The 21,689-nt window shown below is 41.1% G+C and overlaps 1 protein-coding gene across 4 annotated transcripts in view; it reads left to right on the top strand.

Annotated features, from left to right (window-relative positions):
- The window catches only part of LOC138915030 (SH3 domain containing GRB2 like 3, endophilin A3), a 130,076-nt gene that overhangs the window by 55,687 nt on the left and 52,700 nt on the right, over positions 1 to 21,689 (top strand). The gene's annotated exons all lie outside the window — the stretch shown is intronic.

The raw sequence follows: 21,689 nt of genomic DNA, 5'->3' as shown, positions 1-21,689 counted from the left end.
TTTGCTGACCTCATTTTTGTGAGCGTGTGGGACCTGGCGTAGGCGTTCCACGTGCTCTGTGGTCACATGAGCATTAATGACGTTAGTTTGGCTCTGAAATTGTTTGATCTACTGATTTTCTTTTCTTGCTTGGTCATTACAGCTGCTTTTTAAAAGGCAAAATTACTAAATTTTCAGAGTCAATGATTTCGGTTTGGCAAAGAAGAGGCAACATATATGCAGGCTCCCAAATCTGCTTTGAGATCACAGGATGGTCTTTTTCTGATTAAACATCCAATGAAACTTGCTGTGTAACTGTAGGAAAAAGCCTGTTTGGGCTAGAGCAAGAATAATTGAAAACTTTTTTTTTTTTTTTTTTTGGTGAAGAAGATTAGCCCTGAGCTAACATCTGTTGCCAATCTTCCTCTTTTGGCTTGAGGAAGCTTAGCCCTGAGCTAACATCTGTGCCAATCCTCCTCTCTTTTATATGTGGGTTACTACCACAACATGGCTTGCTTGACGAGTGGTGTAGGTCTGTGCCTGGGATCTGAACCCACGAACCCAGGCTGCCAAAGCAAAGCATGCTGAACTTAACCCTACACCCACGGGGCCAGCCCCCAAAAAACTATTTTTTAAAAAGCTTAACTAATTACCTTTTTTCCTAAATCATAGAGATGTTCAGCATATCTGATATACCCAAATATCGATTTATGTAACAAATAGGTATAAGGGTGATTTTTGTATCATTAACACCCTTTCCTTTTACCAAAGAATTCTTGGAAGATGCCTTTAAATAAGCTAGCTTCTAAAGTGAACTTGAAATATGTTTTGAATTATGAAAATGAGATTTACACCTAACTTTTCAAGGATGCATCCCGGAGAGGAAATACAGCTGTAAAGTGTTGAGCGAGGCCATGAAGGTTTTCCTGGGAAGGAAAAGAATGTAATACTCATTTCTACCTTTTCTTTTCTCTTATCGGTGTCTCAAAATAGACCAAAAGTACATTTTATTGTTACCGTTTATTTGCTACGACAGCAATGACGTCTCACTTGATTTTAGTCCTTTAGCCTTGAACTAAAATGACACTGTGGAAACAAGTCAGTATTTTTTTTGAGGAAGAGTTTGCAAGGGTGGAGTTCCGTGGGTGGGTTTGCTGAGAAGTGCTGGGTGGGTACCTGGGAGAGGAGCGGGGATCTTTGGAGAAGAGCCCAGGAAGGTCCCGAATTGCATCTCCCAGGAACTCGCCCAAGACCAGGTTGTCTTACATGGTGTCGCCCTGTGATGGCCGGGCGCGAAGGGGGACCGAGCCGTTCCAGGCAGCCCTGAGGCTTTCTGACCTTGATTTTGGAATTAGGAGTTCGTTCACGTTAGCAGTTTTGGTTCCCTGTGCCTGAGTTTGGGGAGCTTTTATGAAATCCTGGAAATGTTCTGGCCCTCATCTCTAGGTGCAGACCCAACCTTAATTTACACATCTGGTGTGACCTGAGCTGCTGGTGGGTTTAAATTTGTTTTGTTTTTGCCATTATCCTTCTCATGTCTCAGTGGCCTCAAATCTCCAAAAACAAACTGGGTGGGAAATCAGAGGAAATTCTCCTTTCTGATGCATGAGAGCCATGTGCTAGCAAAAGCAGGAGCTCCCCCAACATCACCAGAACCTTCCAGCGGAGTGAAGGGGGAAGATGGTATTCGGTGTTGAGCAGCGTTAAGGTAACCAAACGGCAAAGGCCAGGGGACGTGACGAAGGCTGTAGAAAGGGATTATGCCAAGAGGATGATTTCTTCCCTGCCCATTTGGAAGCATCACTTAGGTGTGGCTCTTCTTGGAGTATTGGGGAGTGAGGTCGGGACAAGAGGAGGTGACAGTGGATCGTGGGCAGTTAGGGAGCTTGACCGAGCCTTCGTGGCCGCGAAGGTTTTCATTTGCAAGGTGGTGGGTGAATCAGCCTTTTCTCCCAAAAGCTTCAACATATACAAGTTTCTAACATATTGGCTATTCTTGAAAAAAAATCTAGATTCTATTCTCTTTGTTGTTTTGTCGTGAAGGACGTATCTTCCCATTCCCAAAGAGAAATCATATAGATTCATGCTTTCCCCTTGTGACTTTCTGTCCAGCTGTTTTGTTTTTAGAGGAGGAATTTTAAAAAAAACTTTTTGAGATCGCACCTAATATAACTCTTGTCATGCGATGCAGATAAAATCATAAGTTATTAATTTTGTACTTTTTGTTCCTTTAAGTTGCTAAAACAACAGCTTTGCTTTCCTTCAGTTAATCATCATGCTTTCTTTTCTGTTATTACCATTTAGCAACTGGATGGTGACTTTTTTTTTAATCTTCTTCACTGATGCTCGCCAGGCGAGGAGAGCACATGTTTAGACACATTATGGTTATTTCCTTGCTATCGTTCGGGACCCAGTTTTACTGGGCTTTTGTTGGAGAAAAGTGCCACTAATAGAAACTCAAACAACGTCCTTAACATGCCCACAGATCATTTCAAGACCCTTCAGTGCATTTTTGGGGGCATTCGCTGGTCAGGGGGCCTGCTGTTTGGTGTACACTCTTCTAGTGCTGGGAACACCATGATGAGGGAGACATAAGATCCTGCTCCCAGGGGTCCCACCAGCCACCACAGAGGCTGACACGTCAGGAAACCTCAGGGCAGGGTGGTAAGTGCTGTGTCAGCACTTATTGTGTTAAGGGGACTCACAGGGTCTTAGGAGACCCCAACTAGGTCTCAGGAGTCAGGTCAACATCCCAGTGACACTTAGCTGAGGCTTGAAGGCTATGTAGGAGTTTGCTCGGAGGGAAAAGCCCTCCAGGCAGGGGGAACAGCACAGACCGAGGCAGGAAAGAACCTGATGCTTCTGCATGGCTGAGAGTGTAGGAACAGAGGGGTGTGGGGTGCTGGGGAGGAGCGGCTGTGGGTGAGCTGGGGAGAGGTGAGAGGCAGCCAGATCGTGGGGCGCACAGCACACGGTGTTAAGGAGTTTGGGGTTTATTTTAAAGGCAACAGGGAGCCCCCGATTGCGCCCTGGGAATGGCGTTATTCCATCGGGGTTTGCACTGCTCACTGGAGGCTGTGCAGAGGAGGAATTGGAGGAGCCTTGTTAGCAGGCTGTTCGAGTGGGTCAGGGGTGAGATGCTGGTGGCCTGAGGATGTGTTCATGGGGATGGAGAGAAGGAGATGGAATGGAGAGACCTTGGGGATGTAGCATGGAGAGGTCTTGGTGGCTGATTAAGTGTGCGTTTGGGGTTAGAGGGCATGGAATGAGAGAGGGAAGACAAATTGCTGACATTTCAGCAGCTGCTCATTTTTATGTGATACACACGCGCATTCATTTTCTGAGAGTCCCTTAGAATTTCTGTGACGTCTAGGACAACTTTTGGCTTCCATTCTTTATCAACTGTGTGTGATCCCACTGATTGAGAAGGGAACACAGGCAGAGGAGCAGAATGGAGGAACGGAATGATGAGTCGATTAAGTTTTAAATTTTGCATTTGAGGTGTCTTTGGAATGCCCAAAGAAAATTTCCAGCAGGCAATTAGAGTGTGAAAATAATTGAAGTTTAGATGAGGAGCTTGGACTGGTTTTCAAATGAGCAGATTTTCAAATCAGCAGCATATATAGGCGATTGATAAATCTGTGGAAATAGGTGAAACCCCCCAGGGAGATTATGTAGGGCAAGGGAGATGGAGGGCCAGGGCTGTGACCCTGGTTGAAGAAAAAGAAATTACAAAGGTAATTAAGAGGAAGGGGACGAGACATAGGCCGCAGAGGCCAAGGAAAGAGGTACTTGGAAGAAGAGAATGGTCAAGAGTCAGAATGCCTCAGACAGGCCATGTAAATGAAGAGCTCAGATTCATTTGGGGGGTTTAGAAATTAGAAGGTCATCGGTGGGAGCAGTTTAAATGGAGCCATTTAAGGTGTGCAATTATAAGGTGTATCGTTTATGAATGAGTTTGGCTGCAAGTTACTACAGCCACATACAGATCTGGGCTCATCTAACGCTTATAACCCGAAGTCCAGAGGTGGGAGGCTGCCCATGTGTGTTCAGCAGCTTAATGATGTCAGGGCCTGTATCTCTGCCATTCTTGAAGCCCTCTGCTCGTGCTCTCACGTTGGCTGCTGCAGCCTTACACGTCATGGTCATCCCAGAAATGAAATTTCCTGGACACCCCCGCCCCAGCTGACCTCCTCTCGGATCTCAGCGGCTGTAAGGAGTAACCTGACTGTCTGTAGATGTGAGGAATGCTGGGAAAGCACGGAATGGGGCTGCCACTTCTGGCACAGCGGTCCACCGCCGGCTGGGCGCACTGTCACCTTGAACAAAATCCGGGCGCTGCAAGCAAGGAAGAGGAGATTGTGTGGAGTCGGCAGCTAACGGGCTGGTCCTGCGGGGGTTGAGAAGTGAAGGGGAAGTGAGAAAATGGGGACAGTCTGTGTGTATGGCGCCTTAAGATCTGTTCTGAGAAGTGTGGACTAGAGAAGGAAGCCAGCGGGGAATGTGGGAAAATCACGGAAGGTGACATTTTAGACTGTGAAAGGCGGGAGGACGTGGAAATGTTGATCCCTGGGAGCGGGAGAGGTTGAAGAGTCATCACAGGGTTTCCCACCCTGGCCAAGACCCACGAGATGTGGGAGGGGTGAAGGCTGAGCTTTCCTTTTGTCAAGTGGCAGAAGGGGGCTTGTGGATTCTGGAACCTTCTCGGGCACATTGCTTGTAGGAAAGAGTACACATATAGATTGAGGATCTGGAAATATATTTGCTGAAAACTGTCCGCGCTCAGCCTCCAGGTGTTCCCAGTTTGAAGACGGCTGCCTTAAATCACGTGTGGCATGGACAGTTTCAATGGGACTGTTAGGATTTCTGGGTTCATGTGACTGGAGTTCATTTCTCCCCTTCCTCAGCTGGGCCTCAGCAGGCCCTTGCTCTCTGGGAGGGTCTGTGCTTGTATTTTCCTCTCTAGGCGTCTCCTACGCAGAGCTGTGGCCCTCAGGGTCTGGAGTATGTGGTGGGGGATGAGGGGAGAGTGGGGCAGGAAAGTTTCTACTTCTTGGTGACTGTGCAGGTGGCTCTCGGTCCCTGCAGGTGTTCAGAGCTGACTTCTCTGGTTGGTGTTTGCTTGATTTGTGCAATGAATGCACTTTTAAAATCTCTGGTGGCACTAACCTTTTTTCGGATCCTCGTGGGCAGGGTCCTCTTAATACCTCGGGCCCCACTTCTGGCCCCAGGGTTTGCTGACCTTTGATCTGCCCTGAGTTTGGGGCTACAGCAGTGTCTCTCTCTTCCTCTCTCTCCCCTTCTCCTGCTGGCTTAGGCCAGTGCACTCTGGACCTTGGCTTCTGTATATAGTTTTTTTAAAATTCACAGACCCATTGACCTGATTCTGCAACTCATAGGGGCTCCATGCAGACCAAGCAAAACTAATGAGGAAAAAACACTTGACTTTATAAAGTAGATATTAAATTTTTTGTAAGATAAAGAATCCTAAAAACAAGTCAGAAAACAGTTACCTACAAATCCTTCTCTCAGAGTTTTCTCAGGAACATTAAATGCCAGCAAATGATGGACGTGCAGTGTCTCCAAAGTATTGAGGAAGGAATGGATTAACACCCGAATACTGTATTTGGTTTGGTGCCAGGAGGGTGCTGGATGTTTTCACGAAAGGAATGCCAGAATGCAAAGGTCGCTTCTCTGGGGGAGCTTGTAGATAAATATGTATAATTTATGGTCGCTTTTGTAAACAGAAATGTGTGTGTGTGTGTTGGTGTATATGTGAATATTTAGGAAAATATAGTCCCAGACTGTCAACAGTGATTATATCGGGAAATAGGGGGACCATTGCCTCTTAATTCTTATAATTAGGTCAAAATTTTAATAAAAATTTGGTAATATTTTGCATTTGTTGTTTTCAATTTTATAAAATACCATCTATATAAAAAAAGTTATCATAAGTCAAGGCTTAGTTATATTTTTAATTTAAAACAAGGGGTTCCTGCTCATTCATTAAAAAAAACTAGGTATATCGTTTATGCCAGAACTTTCTTTAGACTGATATTTTTTGGTGAGCATTAGGAAGAAAAGTTCTCAGATCAACTTCCTACCTCCTTTTGAAGATGATGGAATTTTCCTAGGATGGACAGGAAAGAGAATAAAATAATAAAATACGTTTTTCCAGCCAAACTATTTTCACATGCTTCAAAGCTCATTCTATATTCTCTCATCTGATCTTTTAGAACTCGCCTCAAGAGCTTTTTGACACGGTCCTTATCAGGTCTGTGCCTACATAGGTCAATGAGAAGGGTACATGATGGAACAAATCTCACAAAGGAAGAAAGGAGAAGAGTAAGTTCTTTACAAATCCCAGGGAAACCGTGGGTTCCCACATGGGCCTGTCTGTGGTCTGACCCCCAAGCATAAGTGGATTCTGAGAACACAGGTTCCCAGAAAGAGAGTCACTTTTGTGATTAATTACGTTCCCCAAAGATTCTTTCTTAACCATGCAAAGAAAATTCTGAAAGACTACAATTTGCTATGAAAGGGATCAAACACAAAATACTGCTTAGAATCAAACTTTTTTTTTTCTTTGGTGAGGAAGACTGGCCCTGAGCTAACATCTATTGCCAATCTTCCTCTTTTTGTTTGAGGAAGATTGTCACTGAGCTAACATCTGTGCCAGGCTTCCTCTATTTTGTATGTGGGATGCCTCCACAGCATGGCTTGATGAGCGGTATGTAGGTCCATACCTGTGATCTGGGCCTGTGAACCCTGGGCCACTGAAGCAGAGTGCATGAACCTAACCACTATGCCACCGGGCTGGCCCCAGAATCAAGCTTTTAAAAAGGTCAGACTCATAGAGGGCTACAACTAATGATCATTGACTTGAGTACACGTTGGCAAACTTTTAAAAGAAGCATGAAGAAATTTATGGGGAAAACGTCAACCTCAGCCATCAGCTCTAATTGAAAATGGCGGAAGAAATATAAAAGTGGATGGAAATGGGCATCCGTGCTGGAAGTTCGAGATGTCCTCCATCCACGTGCCACCAACCTGGAGGAAGTTCTGCCCAGTATAGTGCAAACTACAGGAAGCCACCTTGGCCAAATCATAGATGTCTTTTTTTCTTTTTAAGATTGGCACCTGTGCTAACATCTGTTGCCAGTCTTTTTTTTTTTTCCTCCTTCTCCTCAAAGCCCCCAGTACATAGTTGTATATTCTAGTTGTGGTTGTCTCTGGTTGTGCCATGTGGGACGCCACCTCAGCATGGCCTGATGAGCACTGCCATGTCTGCACCCAGGATCGGAACCACGAAACCCTGGGCCACCAAAGCAGAGCTCACAAACTTAACCACTCGGTCACAGGGCCGCCTCCCCATAGATGTCTTCTTTGAGACAAAGTTAGGGTGTGCAAAACGGTAAGTAGAGGAGATTCTGCTAGACCCCACCCTCAGGAACAGCGCCTGATTTTCTGGTGTGGGAGCTGAGAAGGGTCAGCCTCTCTGTAGACTGAGAACATTTATTCCAGGTGGAACCCCTATTCCTATAGAGGGTCCACAGCTTAGAATCAGCTCCTGGAGGAGGCCCAGAGCCACGCCCAGCCTCAGGATGGCAGGCCTTCCCGATACAGTGGGTGGGGCATCCAGAAGGTGGGTGGTCCTGGGTGCCCTCAGCCAAGAGGACATTTCTTTCTGCTTCCTATCTCTTTTGTTGTAGATTCCAGGATATTTCCTTGACTCCATCTTCCCAATGAACAATTCATGTTTCAGCTTTGTCCATTCCATGCTCACCCTTTTTTATTGAATTTTTTCCCCCTTCTGATTGCTCCTTTTTCGTTGTAGCCTGTTCTTGTTTTGTGCATACAATATCTTCTCAGTTGTATCTGAGAGCCTTTAGAAGTTCCCCCTCCACCTTTTCTCTCTTTCCTTTGGATAATTTTAAAGTTTCCCCTTTGGTGTTTTCTCTCGTGCTCCTAGTTTTCCTCAGATTTCTGTGATTCCTAGTAGTCAGTCAATAAGAAGGAAGGACTAGGTCCAGCATTGTCAGTAGCTGGCTTAGGTTTTGTCCGTTGGCCTCAGAATCTTCCCTTCTTACTGGAGGGACTCAGTGTGTGCGGGGGGTGGTGACTGGTGGGTTTTACACCATGGTGAGTGGCCATGGGGGAGCAGACAGGAAGGCTGTTGGGATGTTTGGAGGCTCTCCAGCTCTTCTCAGATCTTCACACCCACTTTGGTGCCCACCCAAAGAAGAGAGTAGTCTACACTCTTTTGAGAGCCGGTGCTGGACGGACATCCTTGCTGCAGGTTGCTCAGTTGATAATATTAATGGCTCATATGTTAGATGCTGTTCTAAATGCTTTCCATATATTAACCCTAATCCATGAGTTATAACCCAAATATATAGTAACTCATGTCTCCAAATTTTGCAGATGAGGAATTGGAGGCACAGAGAGCTTCAGTAATTTGCCCGGAGATACCTCCCTAATTAGCCCTGGGCAGGGGTTTGAAGCAAGAGGATGTAACTGCAAAACTCGACCTCGGGTATCAAGGTGGGGCATGGGGATGGGACCAGAGGGTTTCCAATGATCCTTATTGCTGTCCATGCAGTTCTTTCATCAAGAATCCTGATGATTCCCCAGGGACTCACTCTTTTCTTTTTTTTTTTTTTAATGTTCACTTTATTTAGACTTGTAGTTTCTCTGTATTAACTTCTATCTTGGGAGCAGTTTTCTACCATGTATATGTTGGTCTGCTGTTCCTTAGCTCTGTGGTCCCATCTGCTTTCTGTCTTCGAGGAATTTCTCACCATTTACGATCTGCTGCTGGCACCAGCTTTTGTTTCTCCACCCTGTTAGCGATGTGTCATATGCCTCTCTCTCTCTATATATATTTACAAGTTTATTTAAAAGTATTTGGTTCAGCAGAGAGGAAGATGTGTGCATTTGGTCTACCATCTTGTTTCAACGTCTGTGATATTTTCTATATGCATTTGATCTATTTACCTCCTCTTGGTGAGATTAGTTAATTTCTTTATCCTGTTGCTACAACAATTAAACTTGAAGTAGCACTCAGGGTGCAGGGGACACAGTCACCATGTAATAGCCCCAGGCTTTTTGTTCTTTCAGATATAGATTATTGGATTCTGTATGGTTTAGTTGCTATTCTACTGGACAGCGACTTCCCGATATGTACAGTCAGACATGAACATTATTTCTACTATTCAGACAAAGGAGGAAGAAGTGGGGCAACACTGTTTGTTAAACTTTCTTGTAGACAAATAAATCATGATAAATATAATATATGCAAATATTGAAAACATTGAATGCAGGGTTCATGGAGGGGGTTAAACATTTTTTATGGAAATAAAACATGCATACAGGGGAGTGACACATACATAGGCCGCTTGATGTATTTTAACAAAGTGAACACGTACGCATACCAGCTCACGATATAGAACACGGCCAGCACCCGAGAAGGCTCCGTGGTAACCCCACCTCAAAGGTAACCACTCACTGACTCCTATCACCATGGGTTCGCTTTTCCTGTTTTTAAATTTTATATGAATGGAATAATACAGCATGTTCTCTTTTATATTTGAACTTTATATAATTAGAATCACACTGCATGAGCTACTTTCGTTAAATGTTATGTCTGAAGTCTACCCATGCTGTTGCATGTGGCAGGAGTAGTTCTTTCTTTTTAATTCCTATACAGAATTGCATTAGAGAAGTAGCCATGATCTAGTTATTCATTCTGCTGTTAATAGACGTTTGAGTTGTTACCAGTTTTTGGTGGTTATGAGTAATGCTGCTTGTACATGAATTTTGGTGTACATATGAGGAATTTCTGCCGGGTATTTACATAGGAATGCAATTACTGAGTCATAGGGTATGGCTATTTATATATTCAGTTTTAGTAGATTCTGTCAAACTGTTTTCCAAAGTGGTCGTACTGATGTATACTCCCACCAACAGTGTATGAGGGTTCCAGTTGCTCCATTAATCCTGTAATATCGTTTTAAAATAATTTTAGCCATTCTGGTGTCAATGTAGTGGCATCTTATTGTGGTTTAATTTGTATTTCCATGATAATAATGGAAATATTTTTATATGCTTACTGGCTATTTGGATAGCCCCTTTTTGTGAAGTTGCCTCTGTAAGAGTTTTACCTATTCTAAAATATTAAGTAGGTTGCCTTTCTCTTAATGACTTGTAGGAATTCTTTTTAATGTCTGAATGTGATTCTTTGCAAATATATTGAAAATATCTTGTACTCTATGGCTTGATTTTTCACACTCTGTCTTTGCTTGTTTTTAATGAAGTCCAACATATCGGTCTTTTTCTTTATAGTTAGTATTTTGGAAACTGATTGAGATGTCCCTTATACCAAGGTTATGTTAACTTTTAAAATCTTTAAAGTTTTACCTTTGACATTTATTTTAAGATCAATGCGGAATTGTTTTTGATGTATGGTATAAGGTAGGGGTCCTAAATTATTTTTAAGAAAATAAAGGGATCCTGAAATCAGAGAGTTTGAGAACTAGCAATTTAGAGCTATAAAACCCCCTCTAAGAACAAGTTTAGTTACATCCCACAAGCTTAAATATATCTATATATTCGATGTTACTCATTTCAAAATATATTCGAATACTCACAGTGATTTCATGTTTAATTCAGTTTATTTAGATGTATTGTTTAATTTCAAAATATTTGGAAAATTTTTCAGGTATTGTTTTATCCATTAATTTCACTGTGGTCAGAGAACACATTCTGAATGATGTCAGTTTTTGGGATCAGTGCAGATGTGCACCATGATCCAGCACACGGTCTGTTTTGGGAAATGCTCCATGTCTACTTGAAAACAATCTTCATTCTGTTGTTTGCTGTAGTGTTCTCCATGTGCAAATCAGACCATTCAAGTCAAGTCAATCTGTTGATTTTTTTGGTCTGTTTTATCAGTTACTAAGAGAGAGGTGTTAAAAAATCAAAATATTTGGAATCATTTATTTCTAGTTTTAGTTTTATAAGATTTCCTTTTATGCATTTTGAGGTTATGTTTTTAAGCACATACAGATTTAGAATTGTGATATTTTTCTTTTAAATTGAACATTTGTAATTTTTTAATGTCTGTCTGTCTTCTAGTAGTAATGTTTTTTGTCTAAAAGTATATTTTGTATGATATTAGTATAGCTTCTCAGGATTTTCTTGTTGTAAATGTTAGTGTTTGTCTGCTATATCTTTTTCCATGTATTTATTTTCCTCCAATATCATTATATTTACTGTGCATCTCTTATAGGCAGAATATAGTGTAGTTTGATATTTTATCATCTTAGCCCATGCTTTTTGTCTTTTAATTGGAATATTTAGTCCATTTACATTTAAAGTGATCATTGATATTTTTCCGTTTAGATCTATGTTATTTTCTATTTGCCTCACTTTTATTCTTGTTTCTTCTTGTTTCTTGCCTTCTTTTGAATTAATAATTTTTATTCCATTTTGCTTCTCTACTAGCTTGCTGTAAAAGCAATCCTAGAGATGACCACGTGCCTTTTTTATGTGGTGGAGTCCTCCTTAAACTATTATTTTGTTACAAGCAATAGAAGACCTCACAACAATTTACCTCCTTAGTAATGGCTTTTGTGTACTGTTTCCATGTTTTAAAAGTCTACCTATATTTAAAACCTTGCAAGATATTATTATTGTTTTAAGCTGTCAATATTCATTTAGATTTATCTTTTTGGTTCATTTCTTTCCATAGTTCCTTGTTACCATCTGGAATATTTTTGTTTTATTTGAAGAACTCCCTTTAGTGTTTCTTTTGGTGTGTGTCTGCTGGTGAGGCATCCTCCCATTTTTTTTCGTCTGAATATCTTTAAAACTTTGCCTTCATCTATGAAGGGTATATTCAATGGAAATAAAATTTTAGATTGACGGATAATTTCTGTCAGGACTTCAAAGATACGATTTCATTGTCTTGTAGCTTCCATGATTTCTGTGACAGTGTTAGCTCACGGTCTTTTTTGTTGCTTTTTTGAATGGAGTGTTTTCTTCTTTGATTGTTTTTAGGTTTCTCTGTCTTGGTTTTCAGCAAAAGACTTGTGCCTAGGTATGCTTTTCTTCTTATTTATCCTGTTTGAGATTCATAGAAGAGCTTTAATCTGCAGCTTGATGTCTTTTTGATTATATTGAACAGTTCTCGGCCATCTTCTCTTCAAATATTGCTTCTTCCCCATTTCTCTGTTCTATCCTTTTAGAACTCTAAAATACACATATGTTAGGTGTTTCTACTGTGTCTAATATGTTTATAATGTTCTTTTTTGTATTTTTAATCCTCTTTCCCTTTACATTTCAATTTAGATACTTTCCATTGATTTATTTTCCAGTTCACATATTCTCTCTTTTGCAGTGTCTAATTGTTATTAAGCCCCCCTGTTGAATTCTTAATTTCAGTTATTGAATTTTTCATTTGCTCTCTCTCTCTCTTTTTTTTTGCTGAGGAAGATTTGCCCTGAGCTAACATCCACTGCCAATCTTCCTCTTTTTGTATGTGAGCCACTGCTACTGACAGACAAGTGGTGTAGGTCTGTACCTGGGAACTGAACCTGGGCCACTGAACCAAAGCATGCCGAACTTAACCACTAGGCCACCGGGGCTGGCCCCATTTGCTCTCTTTCTTTGTTTTACAGTTCTTTGGTGGAAATTTACATTGTCATCTATTTTCTTGAACCTATTAACCATAGTTATCTTAAAGATAATTTCTGATGTCAATATTGGGATTACCTGTTGGGTTATCTTGTGTTTTTTTTTTATTTAGCTTTTAGTTGTTGGTTCAGTCTCCTGGTATACCAGATGATTTTTTATTTGGATGGCAGATACTGTATGTGAAGATGGTAGCAGTTCTGGAAGTGCTGTTGTCTTCCTCCAGAGACGACCTGGTTTTATTCTGGCAGATAACGAGGGTAAAGACTTGTGATGTTGCTACAAACGGGATTGAAATGATTCAAGTTTGCTTTTTCGGCTTTGTGAGGACACATCTCTCTCTAGCTTGCTATTACTGCTAGGCTGTAGGTCTTCAGAAATTGAACTAAAACAGGGTGTTTACCAGGGTGTCTCTTTATTGGGTGTCCTGAACTCCACTTTTGTCTCTTGATTACTGTAACAGTGCAAAAACCTCTGCTTAGATGTTTAGCCGTTTAGCAGCCTCTTTGTGCTCATTTCTCAGCACCTTGCCTTATGTATACCCAACTTAGGAACTGTCAAAAGTGCTGAGAGGAAATTGCACATAGCTGGAACAGTTTCCTTTGTTCCCTGGAATTTCGGCCTCTGATATCCTGGTTTCCTAGGTTACAGTGCACTCCAATTTCCATATCCGTAGCCCGTTGAGGCCACGGCAACTTCCAGGCTGATGCTTCCTGCTCAGCCTTTCTGTCCTGTGTTGCAAGGCAGAAATTTCCCTAAAGGGAAAGAGCAGCCATGAATGTCTGGCACTTCTCACTGCATTTCCCTTCTTCATGATTTTGGCCCCTCAAATCCCAGCTACCCTGGTTGCTCTCTGATGCCTTCAGAGATTTAAAAAAATTTCTGATTCTAAAATACTTTTTGACTTACAGAAAAGTTGCAGAACTAATACAGACAGCTCACATGAACCATTCACTCATCTTCCCCTAATGTTATCAACTTACAAATAGCCTTAATTATTTGCATTTGTAATTGAGTATTGCCATGTTTTCCAAGCTGATAAAAGCAGAACATGACTGCTAACTGGTTGAAAGGAAAACCAAAGGAGCCAGTAAAGAGGGTGAAATTTTTGGTGCAGGGCCCCAAAGTGTCTTCCTTAAAACACTGCTCCTCTGAGACTTTTCCTGGTATGAGGTGTCTCCCATGACCGAATAAGGATGGGAAATGCTACATCTTATATGCACCCACTTGGAAATCCACAATGCTCATTTCCTTTTTAAAGTCTTTGGAAAGTGTTTTAGTAAAGAACTCTGCTTAATTTTTGTTCATTGCAGTGTTTCCAAACTTACATGGTCAAGGAGCTGTTCTTTTGCCTGACTCTTATTCACATCTCATGCAGCCAGAGTTTTGTGGCACTCGTCTTGGAAAATACTGTTCTGGAGCACTTTCTGAAATCCTGAGGTATAAATTTTACTTTTGTACATTTTCTCCTAGGTTCTGGCTTTCTTGCCATTTAATTTCTTGCTTCATAAAAGGGAAGAGGATGGAGAAGCCAAGGTTTCTTTGAAAACAGATATTTGCACAAGAAGCAAGCCAAGGCTATGTTAACATTTACCACTAAAGCCTCAGCACATCTAGAGGAAAAGCCAAACGCAAAAGCTTTATGTTTCCCAAGTAAATTTCTTTTACATCACTGTTCTGTTGAGTCTTTGGAATTGGTTTTTATTTTCCTATTCTTGATGACGTTGGAGCCTGCTGAGAAGTAGATGGGGAGGGAGGGTTTTTATCTCTGGCTGTAGCACCAAGGCATCCTGAGGTGGGTTTAATTGCATCATAATCCTCTTTTCACTGGGGGAATATCACACGAGCCACACTGACTTAGCCACACGTTTGTATTTTAGCCTCGCACTTCTGTCTAGCGAGCCCAGGTCAGGTGCAGTGTTTGTGATGAGGAAGCTGAATGGGTGAGGGCAGTTGGTGTTTGAAATTGAAGAAGACAGAGTTTTAGGGGGAAATTGTGACACTCTTCCTTAGTCTACCTTTCCATTTAGTGTGTGTCCCTTTTTATCTCCTAACGGACCTCCTTGTCCACATTCTGGCTCCCCTCTAGTGCATTCTCCATGGGCCGCTTGAGGGATCTTCCTGAGATGCAGACCTGATCACATCAATCACCTGCTTAAAAATCTCCATTGCCCACAGGATTCAGTTCAGCCTCATGATCTGGCCGCTGCTTGTATGGTCATTTTCATTTGGGGTCAGTCTTTCATGTCAGTTACCCTTATTGTTATGCTGTTTCCTGAATGCACTCTCATAGATATATATATTTTCATAAGTTATGCATTTGCTTATGCTATTCTCTCTGCCAGAAATGCCACTTCCTCTGTAATCTCCTTGGTGCACTCAATATAGCCTTCTAGGCTCTGTTCTGGAACTTTCTTGGCACCTTCTCATCCATAGCATCTGCTTCCTTGCATCTGGATTTTAATAGCAAATTCTGCATCTCCCTATTACGGAAAAGTACGTACTTGCTTGTGTTATGGCCATTTGCTCCTGCTTCTCAGTGGGCCTGTGGGCAGCTGGAATGTAGAGCGATTGATCTTCGTATCCCTAGCATATCGACCTAGTCGGTAGACTTTCCGATGTTTGTTGAACTAGATTGAATGACCTCCTGTCAGTCTGAAACATTAAGCCAAAGTGTTTTTTTAAAAATGAATTTAAGGTGGTACATTGATTTCTAAATACTGCTTTTATAGCATCATACCGGTTTTGATGTATAGTATTTTTTTGTTGTTAAATTTAAAAATTTTTGTAATTTCTATTAGGGTTTCCTTTCCATTGTTATCTAGGACTGAATTCCAAAATTTTTTACCTACATATTTATTTTTATTGTTGACTTCTAGATTAATTGCACATGGTTAAAAAACATGTTCTATATGGTATTGATTGATTTTGGTCATTTTTCATAATGTTCTGTCCATACTTTCAAAGAATATACCTTTTCTATTTATTGGCTGCCGATATATATATATATATATATATATTTTCATATTGATTAAGGTTATTAATTTGGTCATTCGAATTATCTATATCCCTTCCACTTTTTTTAAAAATCATACTTGATCCATCAGTTTTCTGATCGAGTTGTGTTAGAATCCCCTCGATGGTCATGGATTTGTCAGTTTCAGTTCTTTCAGTGTTTTGCCTTGTCTTTTTAAAGTTGTGCTGTGGCGTGGATCATGTTATAAGAGCATGTTAGCGGATTGCTCCTTCTGTGATTAGGCCACACCTCTATCCCAGTAAATGCTTTGCCTACAAGTCTTTTTTGTCTGATATTATTGTTACTGGATTTATTTTGATTAATATTTTCCTAGTATATATAATTCATTTTCAGTCTTTCTGTATGTTTTATTTTAGGTACGTCTCTCAGAAGCTGCATATAGCTGGATTTAAAAAATCCACCATATTAATTTATCCTTTAATAGGTTGAATTTAATCTGCTTGCATAGATAATGATTACTGACCTACTTGGACTTATCATTGCTATTTTATTTTGTGGTTTCTATTTGTCATCCTGTATGTTCCTCCCACATCCTTTTTCCTTCTTTTCTTTTGGATTGGAAGACTTTGATTTTCCACTAATGTGCTGGTATGGATACTGTGTTATAACTTACATAGTACTATATGTATACCGATTTATGCTTTTAGTGGTTACCATTCGTTATGTAGAACACATACTTCTTAAACATTATTTGAAAAATGTCTACAGTTATGCCCATCTACCTGCTCCTGAATACAGAAGAACCTCAGTGGCTCAAAATATCCACTGAACACCCATCCCCTCCCTATCTTATTATTGCTTTAGTTTTAGTTTTACCTTTTTATAAACTCACATATTTGTTTGGCTTGTTTGTTTTAGTCAGGAGTTAAATCCCCCACCATAGTTTATCAATTTCTATCCTACTGTTTCTTGTGATGCATACCTTCCATCTTGGTTCTGTTTTTATTTCCTTGATGAAGTACTTTAGTGTTACTTCTATTAGATACTGCAATGGTCTGAATATGTCTTTTTTTTTTTCTCTTTCTTAAACAACAGTTTAGGAAGACATGAAATTTAGATTTTCACTTATTTCTTCTCAGCGCTTTGAGGCTGGTCCTCCATTGACTCCTGGTTTCTGCTGTTGCTGAAAGAAATCTGCTGTCAGTCATATTATTGCCTTGGTTGTTCCACTCCACTGTTTTTTCTTTCTTTTTTTTTTTTGAGGAAGATTAGCCCTCAGCTAACTGCTGCCAATCCTCCTCTTTTCGCTGAGGAAGACTGGCCTGAGCTAACATCCGTGCCCATCTTCCTCTACTTTGTATGTGGGACACCTACCACAGTATGGCTTGCCAAGCGGTGCCATGTCTGCACCCGGGATCTGAACTGCCGAACCCCAGGCCACTGAAGTGGAACATTCGAACTTAACCACTGTGCCACCAGGCCGGCCCCCGCCCCACCGTTTTTTATTCTTGTCATCTCAGTGTGTCTAGGTGTGCATTAATATTTGTCTTGCTTAGCATTTGAGTGTGCCTCTAACCTGTGGACTCATACTTCCTTCAATTGTAGGGAAAAAAGAGCTGTTAACTCTTAAGATACTGATTCTCCTATATTCTGTGCTTCTTTCTGGAGTGCCTATCAGATATATCTTGGAACCTCACTTATCTTCCATACTGATTATCTGATATTTTATATTTTTTAAAACAAAACTCTTTGTCCTTTTAAATTTTTTGTTCTTTAGGTAAGTTCCTTAGTAATATTTTCTAGTTAACTAGTTCTCACCATGATTGTGCCCAGTCTGGATACATCTATCAAATTTTTCATTTTCATAGCTATATATTTTTTTATTTCCAAGATTTCTAATTTTTTATACTATTTAAAAAATTTTTTCCCTTTTGAGTAATTGCTTACTCTTTATTGATAGAAGTTATTCCTTCATTTATTATATTGATAATATCCTAAACATACACATGAAGTCTTTGTCAGATTGTTTCGTAAAATTATTTTCACTGGGAGTGAATTCATGTTGTGATCTGTGATTTTGTTGGCTATCTTTCTTGGTGTTATAGTTATTCATGTGCCTTAGAATTTAGATTTCAAGGCTTAATTTTAAGTGGGGAGGGTGTCTTTTTGTCACTTTTAACCCCTCTGTGCTCACTTCTATCTGGTGGCTGTGGTTTTTTTCCACTTGGCTTCCCAAGGCCACAGTGCTGACTGCTGGTCTCTGTTCCGTGGTGATGTTGGGGATATTGATCTAGCCACAGAGCTGGGGGGTAACTTGAATGGTCCTTTGCTCTCTAGTCTCCCAAGGCCTGCAGATTGCAAAATGCGATAAACTTAGCCAGTGGTTTGCATCTGGATGTTTTTCCAGCCTCCTCCTTCTTCTGATCTTCTGTCTTTAAGCAGAACTTAATTCCAGGCTTTTGTCTCATGGAGCACTTTTTTTTTTTTTTTGCTTGGGGAAGATTCGCCCTGAGCTAATATCTATGCTGATCTTCCTCTATTTTGTATGTGGGTTGCTGCAACAGCATGGCTGTCGAGTGGTGTAAGTCTGCACCTGGGATCCAAACCTGTGAACCCCAGGCCACTGAAGTGGAGCACGCAACAGCCGCTACACCACCAGGCCGGCCACCTCAAATGGATATTTTATTTATTTATTTATTTATTTTTCTTAAAGATTGGCACCTGAGCTAACAACCGTTGCCAATCTTTTTTTTTTTTTATGCTTTACCTCCCCAAATCCCCGCTCGTACATAGTAATATATATTTTAGTTGCAGGTCCTTCTAGTTGTGGCGTGTGGGATGCCGCCTCAACATGGCCTGATGAGTGGTGCCATGTCCCTGCCCGGGATCCGAACCAGCGAAACCCTGGGCCACTGCAGCAAGGCACATAAACTTAACCACTCGGCCATGGGGCCGGCCCCTCAAATGGATATTTTAAAGTAAAGATTTATGCATGGGCTTCTGGGGTTCTAGTAGCCTTCCAAAATTACAGGCAACTGTATCAATCAGCCTTTGCTCTGTAACAAACCACCCCAAAACATAATGACTTAAAGCATAAACTGTTTCTTTCATTCACAGTTCTGTGGGTCAACAACTTGAGCTGGAATCTCCTGATTGGGTCTCTGGGTCTGGCTGATTTTAGCTGGGCTCGGGCTCACTCACTGGTTTGTGGTCAGTTGCCAGGCTTATCTCTGCTCCGAGTGGTTTTTCATTCTCCAACCAGCTAGCTCAGGCTTATTCATGTGCAGCTGGTTACAGTGGACCTCAGAGAGTGGGCAGAAGTATTTACAAAGCCTCTTTCTAGCTATAAATTAAACTCAGTATTCTCTTAGTGTGGCTTGCATTCTATTCTGTTGACCAAAGCAAGTCAGGGTGGAGAAACAGAAGCTGCTCTTAATGGGACGAGCTGCAAAGTGTTGTGGCTGTTTCTGCAATCCGCTGTGCAACAGTATGTGTTTTTCCTGGGTAATGGTTGTGTAACTTTTATTAGATTCTTAGAATATTAACTCCAAAGTTAAGAACCAATAATTTTAAGTGATTTCACTACTGAACAAAAAGATTTTTGGGGGACGTCATTGATGGGTAGGTTTGTTTGCACTGGGATAATCCTGACTTTTAGAGTGGTTCCTCTTGTTATGTGCTGTCTCACACAGCTGCATTTCTGACTTCTGGACTAAGCTTGGAAAACAAGAACTGCTGTGTAGTGTATCAGTCAGCATCTACTGAGTAACAAAGCACCCCCATGTTTAGCGATCTAAACCACCGTTGATGTGACTCGTTCCATGGCTCAGCAGATAGGCTGACCTCATCTGGGCTCGTGTGTGTCTGCAGCCAGCTGCAGCTCAGCCTGGGGCTCTGATCTGGGGTTTGGCTGGTTGTCCTGATGGGGATATTTGGGTTACGTGTCTCTCACCACCCAGCACACTAGGCTGTGCTTGTTCACATGGTGTCAGCAGGGTTTCAAGAGAATGACCAAAAGCACGCAAGATCTCTTAAGGCCTAGCCTTGTCTCTGTGGGTCAGAGCAAGTCACACGCCAGCCCAGATTCACTCTGGGGGAAACAAACTCCAGCTCTGGCCAGGCGGAACTGCAGAAACATAGATGGGGATTCCAATGGGAAGATGGAGGATCATGGCCATTTTTGTAGTCTTTCTTTTTTTTTTTTTATTAATGTTATGATAGATTACAACCTTGTGAGATTTCAGTTGTACATTTTTGTTAGTCATGTTGTGGGTACACCACTTCCCCCTCTGTGCCCTCCCCCCACCCCCCCTTTTCCCTGGTAACCACCGATCAGATCTCCTTATCAATATACTAATTTCCACCTATGAGTGGAGTCATATAGAGTTCGTCTTTCTCTGACTGGCTTATTTCGCTTAACATAATACCCTCGAGGTCCATCCACGTTGTTGTGAATGGGCCAATTTTGTCTTTTTTTATGGCTGAGTAGTATTCCATTGTGTATATATACCACATCTTCTTTATCCAATCATCAGTTTCTGGGCATGTAGGCTGGTTCCACGTCTTGGCTATTGTAAATAATGCTGCGATGAACATAGGGGTGCAACGGACTCTTGAGATTTCTGATATCAGGTTCTTAGGATAGATACCCAGTAATGGGATGGCTGGGTCATAGGGTATTTCTATTTTTAACTTTTTGAGAAATCTCCATACTGTTTTCCATAGTGGCTGTACCAGTTTGCATTCCCACCAACAGTGTATGAGGGTTCCTTTTTCTCCACAACCTCTCCAACATTTGTCACTCTTGGTTTTGGATGTTTTTGCCAATCTAACGGGTGTAAGGTGATATCTTAGTGTAGTTTTGATTTGCATTTCCCTGATGATTAGCGATGATGAACATCTTTTCATGTGTCTATTGGCCATATTCATATCTTCTTTTGAGAAATGTCTGTTCATGTCCTCTGCCCATTTATTGATCGGGTTGTTTGTTTTTTTGTTGTTAAGCAGTGTGAGTTCTTTGTATATTATGGAGATTAACCCTTTGTCGGATAAGTGGCTTGTGAATATTTTTTCCCAATTAGTGAGCTGTTTTTTTGTTTCAATCCTGTTTTCCCTTGCCTTGAAGAAGCTCTTTAGTCTGATGAAGTCCCATTTGTTTATTCTTTCTATTGTTTCCCTCAACTGAGGAGTTACAGTGTCCGAAAAGATTCTTTTGAAACTGATGTCAAAGAGTGTACTGCCTATATTCTCTTCCAAAAGACTTATTGTCTCAGGCCTAATCTTTAGGTCTTTGATCCATTTTGAGTTTATTTTGGTGTGTGGTGAAAAAGAATGGTCAATTTTCAATCTTTTGCATGTGGCTGTCCAGTTTTCCCAGCACCATTTGTTGAAGAGACTTTTTCTCCATTGTAGGCCCTCTGCTCCTTTGTCGAAGATTAGCTGTCCATAGATGTGTGGTTTTATCTCTGGGCTTTCAATTCTGTTCCATTGATCTGTGGACCTGTTTTTGTACCAGTACCATGCTGTTTTGATCACCGTAGCTTTGTAGTATGTTTTGAAATCGGGGATTGTGATTCCGCCGGCTTTGTTTTTCTTGCTCAGGATTGCTTTAGCAATTCGCGGTCTTTTGTTGCCCCATATGAATTTTAGGATTGTTTGTTCAATATCTGTGAAGAATGTTCTTGGGATTCTGATTGGGATAGCATTGAATCTGTATATTGCTTTAGGTAGTATGGACATTTTAACTATGTTTATTCTTCCAATCCATGTGCAAGGAATGTCTTTCCATCTCTTTATGTCATCATCAATTTCTTTCAAGAAAGTCTTCTAGTTTTCATTGTATAGATCCTTCACTTCCTTGGTTAAGTTTATCCCAAGGTATTTTATTCTTTTCGTTGTGATTGTGAATGGGATTGAGTTCTTGAGTTCTTTTTCTGTTAGTTCATTGTTAGTGTATAGAAATGCTACTGATTTATGCACTTTAATTTTATACCCTGCTACTTTGCTGTAGTTGTTGATTATTTCTAATAGTTTTTCTGTG

This window comes from Equus caballus, chromosome 1 (assembly GCF_041296265.1).
Source record: "Equus caballus isolate H_3958 breed thoroughbred chromosome 1, TB-T2T, whole genome shotgun sequence".
In the NCBI taxonomy this organism is placed as follows: domain Eukaryota; kingdom Metazoa; phylum Chordata; class Mammalia; order Perissodactyla; family Equidae; genus Equus; species Equus caballus.
This window is presented reverse-complemented; position numbering and strand designations above follow the sequence as displayed.